Below are 8500 nucleotides of genomic sequence, written 5' to 3'. Positions count from 1 at the left end.
AATTCATAGATCCAATTATAAAGGTAAATAGCCAACTCAGATACTGAAATAAATAAATAGAGTAAAAGGGAAGTTTAAAACAAAGAAATATAAAACCTAGATTGAGAGTCACTCTTAAAACAAGAAGAAATCCTACATCCTAAAAGAGAGAGAGGAGAAGATCTCCCTCTCAACTAAATCTAAATCATTGAAAACTAAAATTATGCGAACTCCCCTTGAATGGGTGCATTCCCACACTTTATAACCTCTGGTCTATGCTGTCTGTACTTGGATCTGGGCCAAAAAGGGCTTCAGAATTCGCTGGGGGCGTATTCTGTAAATTCTGATACGTGGCCTCTGTCACGCGTCCGCGTGGGTCACGCGGTCGCGTCATCTGGAGCTTTTCCTTTCCACGCGGTCGCGTCAGTCACGCGTCCGCGTCGTGGGTGTTCTACTCAAGGCGCGCAGTCGCGTCAGTCATGCGGCCGCGTCGCTGCTTCTTTGCTTCTGGCACGCAATCGCGTCGTCCATGCGATCGCGTGGATACCAATTTCCTTAAAGCTCCGTTTTGCCTTCTCCTTCCATTTTTGTATGTTTCCTTTTTTCATCCTTTAAGTCATTCAGCCTTAGGAAACCTGAAGCTACTCAACACACTAATCACGGCATCGAATGGAAATAAAGGTAATTAAAATAATTAATTTTTTAAAGCTTAGGAAACATGTTTTTCACAATATGACATAATAAGGAAGGGAAAGTAAAACCATGCAATTAAGGTGAATAAGTAGGTAAAGAGTTGAATAAATCACTCTAATTAAGCACAAAAGAACTCATGAAATATGGGTTTATCAACCTCCCAACACTTAAACACTAGCATGTAGTCAAATTATTGAGGTTAAAGTGATGGAATGTTATGAAATGCAACCTATGCTAAATGCATCTACCTATTGAGTCATGCAATTCTAATTCATCCTCTCATATATAAAGCCTACATGTAGTCAAATTATTTCACATTCTCAAGGAGATATATATACATATATAGCTAACCCTCAAATAATAAAGCACTTTTTTGCAAACGAGATGAGAGAAGAAAAAACTTGCAAGACAATCAGAGATAAATGTTAATGAGCTTTTGAACCCTCACTGGATTTTGTGTTTTCTCTCTAATCACTCAGTGTTTATTGGGTTAACCACTCTATTTTTCTTTTTATTCTTCCTTTCTATAACCTTGTTTTTCGTCTAACCAATCAACAATTATAGAACATAGTCATACCAAAACTCATGAGGTCTTTAATTAAGGTTGTAATGGGGTCAAGGCAGAGGGTAAGGATATATGTATAAGGCTATGTTAGCTAATAAGTGAATCCTTAATTAGACTAAGATCTCACCTAATATACATACTTAGTAAAACAATGCTTCTTTACCTATTCTCCCTATTTTCTCGCTTTTGATGTCACATGCTCATGTTTCAATTCTTGTTTTTATCCCATGTGCATTGCTTTTTATTTTGCATTGGGGAGTTCTTTTTTTTTGTACCCCCTTATTTACATGCTTGAAAACTAACTTTTTTTTTTAATACACATGGTAATTTTTTTTAATTAATTTGAATTTTCATGAGCCTGTTCCCCAAAATTTTGAGTTGCTTTATTCTTTTTAATTTTCTACCTTTTGTCTTTATCAACTATGTCCCCAATAAGTTTCCCACATTTTACTCTATTTATAATTTTCTATCTTAAGCTAACCAAGGATTCACTTGGGGTTTTCTTTTGTTTTTCTACTTAAGGCTAGTAATTTGGTTAAAATAGAATAAGGGGGTTTTTTTAAATGCTCAAAGGGGGCTAACAAAGGTGATGTAAAAGGTAGGCTAATTTGGGGTAAGTGAGCTAAAATCAAATGATGGCCTCAATCATTATTTTGAGATCTACATATATTCTATAATCGGACATATAGACTAAAACAAAGTAAAGAACACCAGAATAAGAAAGAAGGTTGGAACACACAGGAATAAAAATTATGGTTTGAATGTAACCATACAGTTAAGCTCAAAACTCACAGGCTATGTGTTCTCTAGCTGAAAAATCATTTATCACTTATGTATGTCATGCAGGTTTAGTTAAAAATTCTCATTATTCTCTTAAAAAGAAATTTAGGGTAGCCTTTGAAGTTTTAATGTTTCTCCTTGATGAAATGTTGTCAGTTTAACTACATCATGTAATGCTATATATACAAGGTTTTATGGATCTAAATCTATTATGTTCAAGTTCCTAGCTTACTCTTTTTTTTTTATTTGTCAATTTAAACTAAGCTATAACTAAGCTATCTTATGTAAAAAGGGTAAACTATACTAATTGATCCACTAATAAGTTAGAATTATAAACTAAACTAAATAACTAAAATATGAACAAAAAAATGCAAAATGCAGAAAATAGAGTAAAATACACAAGTAGCAATGTATAAGTACTCAGAAAATAGCAATAAAAGAAAAAGAGAAAAATATAGAAAAATATCCAAAATAAAAGAAAAAGTATGTAGTAGTTCACCAAAATAAACGCCAGAGATGGCGACCTCCCCACACTTAAAATGAAGCATCGTCCCCAATGCTCAATCAAGTCGGGTGTGAAGGAGTGTCACCACTGGTAGGGATGGTAGCTGGGGTCTCTGTGGCGGTGGTGGGCTGAGAGTCTGGCTGTTGTAGAGGGGGGACTGACTGGATCGGGATCTCTAGATCTGCAGCCTCAAGCTGATGTGGGGCCTCCTGCTGTGGTGTAGCGTGCTCTGTGCCTACCTGCTGATGAGTCTCCGCCTGGGAATGAGGCTCCTCTTCGTGCTCATCCTCCTCCTCCTCTAATGGCTTTGATGGTGTATCGGGCTCGGAGGGGATGTCGGTGTCCTGTCTGATCATCAGCTTCAGATGTGAATAGCGTCGCCTGCTGCGGCGCTCCAATCTCTCATACCGGCGCCTGTTACGGCGCTCCATCTGATCAAGCTGGCGAAATAGACGATGCACGAGGCGATAAACCGGCTCAGAGGTGGGTGGAGGTGCAGTGGTGGCAGCAAAGAGGATAAGAAAGTGGCCCTAGCATTCATGAAATGGTTTGGGGGAAGCAGAGTAAAACAGAGTTGCCAAACCAAAACAAGAATGAAAACAATTTTCAAAAAAATTTGGGCAGCATTCTGGCTAAAATTGGATTGTCCCGGAAAATAAACAGCAATCATATCAGTTCATATGAGTTAAAAAATCAAGCTGCATGTACATAGATATAAAATAAACATAAAAACTCAATGTAAACAGCAGCAACATACAAGAAAGCAGCATATGAATCATGATTATAGCAGCAACAGATTTGCACATAGGATAAAACAGAAGTAAGAACAGTGCAAGTAAACAGACCTAGATCCACTAACCACAGCCTAAGCTACCTAACAACTTAAAAATCCACTACAACATGCAAGGCTAGCTATCCTAATCATGAACATAAACGGAATAAAAAATCCAGAAAAGTGACGAAAGGATAAAAAGGGTTGCGTGTTGCGGAACCTGGTAAGCGGAAGGGGTGGAACAGGGAAGAAGGTGGCTGCGGCGGCGTCCGGCGCGGTGGTGATGCACGGCGTCACGGTGGCGGTTGAGGGGGCAGTGGCGGAGGGAGGTATTAGGTTTAGTGAGAGAGGAAGAGGATAGGGGAAGCGAGGGCGGTGGTTGTTGCTGGCTGAAGGGGGTGGTTGGCGGAGAGGGGGGAGCAGCTGGATGGCTGGCGGTGGCTGGGCGGTGCTCGCGGAGGTGGCTGTGGTGGAGAGGGGAGGAGAGAGGAAGAAGGAAGAAGAGAGAAGGGGAGGGGTTGGGGGTGAAGGGGGGCTGCGCGACTAATAGGGTTCGCGTGGCTGGGGGGTTATATTTTCGAATCCACGCGGCCGCGTGGGGCACGCGGTCGCGTGGTTGGGGTGAAAATGGGGGAGACGCGATCCCGTGGGGCGCGCGATCGCATGAGAGCGGGGGGAAAGAGGGGTGACGCGATCGCGTGGGTCGCGCGATCGCGTCGCTGGAATTCGTGCTAAACGCACGACTCCAGCGCCGTTTCAGCACAACTCTCTGTCTCCTTTTGGGGTGATATGCAATCCATACGACGCAATCGCGTCGCTCACGCGGTCGCGTGGGATTGGTATTGGGTAAGTGACGCGATCGCATGGGGCATGCGATCGCGTGGGCCAATTTGTGCGAAACGCACAAGAGTCGCACGATTCCAGTACAACTTTCTGTTCGTTGGATCCTTACGCCGATATATATATCACGCGGTCGCATGGGTGGTGTTTTTTGCGATATGACGCGATCGCATAGGGATGCGGTCGCGTCGTGCTACCTTTTTTTTTTTAACTGAAAAATGCAGGATGCAGTGATTAACATGAATGCTATGCATGATTCCAGGTTAATGTTAAAATAAAAAAAAGGTAAATTGAAAACAATAAACAAGAAATAGATTGAGAAAGAAGCGACCATACGATGGTGGGTTGTCTCCCACCTAGCACTTTTAGTTAAAGTCCTTAAGTTGGACATTGGAAGAGTATCTTGTTATGGTGGCTTATGTTTAAATTCGTCCAAAAATTTCCACCAGTGCTTGGAATGCCAATAGCCTCCGGGGTCCCAAACTAGGCATGTAAAGCTTCTGAGCAGCTTCAAACAGATATTCAGCCTCCCGTGATGACGAATGTCAGAATATAATCCATGATCCCAAGCTGTGCTTTTAGATCCGCCTCCATTTTGATTTGTAAGTTTCCATTCGGGTGGGTTAAAAAGTAGAATCTCACTGTGGTGACCAAACGTTCTCCGTGATCCATGCAATTGAGCATGACACCAATCCGTGTACTTCGAGGTGAAGCGTGGAACCTTATTGAACCTAGTGCACCAGCTCTGAGTACGAGCCAATTCCCTCTTACTCTTAAAGCCGCAGAGAGCTCTAAGTTGGCCATCTGTTTCGAGCAAACCATATTCAAGTGAATAAGTAAAATTATAAGTTAAGGATTGTACCCACTTGAAGCTTGTATTAGGTGGTAATGGCCTTGGGATAGGTGTTTTTGGTGGTTCTGCAAGTTTCGTTTCCTTGTGCTCTTCTGTGAATTCTTCCACTTCCTTGCAAAGATCTTCAATTGTATCTGTATCCTGGTCAAAGTCTTCTATGTCTTCCTCATCACTCGAGTCATAGATTGGTGGTTGAGAGAAATCTACCTCCACATCATCTTCATATTCACTTGGGAGTGGCCCATTGAATTAGTGCTTGCTCCAGTTGTTGAATGGTTGTTTGAAATTTAATTACTGTTTCTTTTAGGCGATCCTCTGCTTCGCTGTTTGCCGGACTTGGACATGATACAAAGGAAAGTGGTGATAATTGGGAACGATTGGATTGGTATTGGAGTAAGGAAGGATCATATGATGGCGAATGGTGAAGAAAAGCTTGTAAGTGTGGTGGTTCGAGGTTATGTTGAAAGGATGGTTCATATGCACGGGGTAGGGCTTGTTGGTAGTTACAAGGTTGTCCACCATGTCTTTCAGCTGGGTATGCACGGTAGAATGGTCTTTGTCCAGGATATCTCAGAGGGTGTTGCTGCCAAAAGGGTTGATTAGATCCTCTTGGTTCCATCCATCAACTCAAAGTGAGAGGGGTGAGAATTCATGGTACAAATAAAGATAAAAAGGAAAAACAAAAATAAATAAACAAGCAAAAGAAAAATATTTACAATAACCAATAATAAGGCACACGTTAGCAGTTCCCCGGCAACGGCGCCATTTTGATGAGATGACTTTTGCGTGGTCTAGAAATTTGCGGATAAATCTTCGTTGCAAGTATAGTTTCTAAACCTTCAAAAGTCCTTTCATACAAACGTTTGGGTGTCAAAAGTAACAAACCCCTTAAAAATTGTTAACCGAGTATTCAAACCTCGGGTCATCTTCTCAAGGAACTGCGAGGAAGTATGTTCTTATTATTGGTTATAAAGGTTGTAATCGGGGTTTAGAAGGTGAGAAGCAAGTAATTTAAATGACGAGTGAATTAAATGGCAATTAAAAATAAATAATAATTGTAAAACAACTTTTGGCAAGATAATGGAAATTAGAGGTCCAACTTAGTTATCTCTCTTAACTATAATGAAAGTTGAATCTAAACTCCACTTGGTCAACCTTTACCAGGGCAAAGGAAAGTCAAGGGACTAATTAAATTGACTTTTGAATCCTAATTATTTCCTAAGAAAAGGTTGGGATTATTTAAGTTCAGCTCAATTAGCAAGATAACGATTATCAATTACGTTGAGTTTAATAACTGTTGAGTTACTGAATTCTTAACCAGGACCAAAAGGAGAAAAAGTAAAATTGCTGGAATAATAAAAATGTCCTTGGATGGGAAGCAATGATAACTTAAATCAAAGAGAACAATCATAAACTGAAAATACCTCAAATATCATTAATTCAAATAACTGTCTGTAACATAAAAGAATTCATAGATCCAATTATAAAGGTAAATAGCCAACTCAGATACTGAAATAAATAAATAGAGTAAAAGGGAAGTTTAAAACAAAGAAATATAAAACCTAGATTGAGAGTCACTCTTAAAACAAGAAGAAATCCTAAATCCTAAAAGAGAGAGAGGAGAAGATCTCCCTCTCAACTAAATCTAAATCATTGAAAACTAAAATTATGCGAGCTCCCCTTGAATGGGTGCATTCCCACACTTTATAACCTCTGGTCTATGCTGTCTGTACTTGGATCTGGGCCAAAAAGGGCTTCAGAATTCGCTGGGGGCGTATTCTGTAAATTCTGATACGTGGCCTCTGTCACGCGTCCGCGTGGGTCACGCGGTTGCGTCATCTGGAGCTTTTCCTTTCCACGCGGTCGCGTCAGTCACGCGTCCGCGTCGTGGGTGTTCTACTCAAGGCGCGCAGTCGCGTCAGTCATGCGGCCGCGTCGCTGCTTCTTTGCTTCTGGCACGCGATCGCGTCGTCTATGCGATCGCGTGGATACCAGTTTCCTTAAAGCTCCATTTTGCCTTCTCCTTCCATTTTTGTATGTTTCCTTTTTTCATCCTTTAAGTCATTCAGCCTTAGGAAACCTGAAGCTACTCAACACACTAATCACGGCATTGAATGGAAATAAAGGTAATTAAAATAATTAATTTTTTAAAGCTTAGGAAACATGTTTTTCACAATATGACATAATAAGGAAGGGAAAGTAAAACCATGCAATTAATGTGAATAAGTAGGTGAAGAGTTGAATAAATTACTCTAATTAAGCACAAAAGAACTCATGAAATATGGGTTTATCATGTAGCCTCAGATATGCTCCTTTAACAAGATGTGATCTTCAACGCCAGCTTTAGGGCTCCTTTGGGGCATTGAACGCCAGCTAGGAGGTAGCTCCTTGGCGTTTAACGCCCAGAATGGGCAGGCTCATTCGAAAAAAAGTATAAACCATTATATGTTTCTGGAAAGCTCTGGAAGTTAGCTTTTCAACGCCGTTGAGAACTCATCATTTAGACCTCTATAGCCTCAGATATGCTCGTTTGAGTGCACGAAGGTCAGATCCTAATAGCATATGCAACGCTTTCCTTGCCTCTGAATCAGACTTTGCCAAGACTCCTTAATTTCAGCCAGAAAATACCTAAAAACATCATAAAACATACAAACTCATAGTAGAATCAAAAAATGTGAATTTTGCACTAAAAACTATGAAAATATAATAAAACTTAAACAAAACATAACAAAAACTATATGAAAATGATGCCAAAAAGCGTATAAAATATTCGCTCATCATGCATACAAGAATGATGCATGTCTAGTCTTAATGCAGGTAATGAGCTCATCTATTAGTTATATACCCGCTTCTGACATTACCCAAAGTCCTTTAACCAGGTAATGCCTTACAGTTTGCATACTTGCTGTAAGCCTCTTATCTTACAGTGTGGCACCCTATAGCCAACATATGCATTCATATCATTTGTAAGCAATCTCTATCTTATAGGTGCGGCATTCTAAACTGTATGATTAGATATCCTCTATAAGCAACCCCAGGTCTTAAGCTTACAGATGCAGCCCTCAGTTGTTGTGTATCCCACGAAAGCGATCTCAGTGGTCGCACCACCATCTTTCTGGCTGCCTCCTCGCAGCAGGTCATCACATAATCATTCTCAATATCATCCTTAGTTTTATAATCTTGATCGTTGTCTCTTTCCTTTCTTGTTTCTCTTTATAGTGCATATTTTGTTGTTCTTTTTATGCTTTCTTAACTAATTTATATTGAGTTAAACCCCAAAATAGTCTTTGAGATACATAAAATGGATCGATTTGGTCCTCGACATTCCAATTGCACTACTAATGTCCTCGAGATTGAATAAAATGCACCTAGTTAGTTCCTTCCTCGTTTTCTGTCCAACTTGCTTCTCGGTGGGAGTGACCTGGCACTGACCTGGCATCCTGGAGTGTGTAATAGTTACAGGAGGTGGCAATTGAAATTGTTTAACCCAATTTGGTCTCTGATCCCCGTTTT

Source organism: Arachis ipaensis, chromosome B07 (assembly GCF_000816755.2).
Source record: "Arachis ipaensis cultivar K30076 chromosome B07, Araip1.1, whole genome shotgun sequence".
Classification (NCBI taxonomy): Eukaryota; Viridiplantae; Streptophyta; class Magnoliopsida; order Fabales; family Fabaceae; genus Arachis; species Arachis ipaensis.
This window is presented reverse-complemented; position numbering follows the sequence as displayed.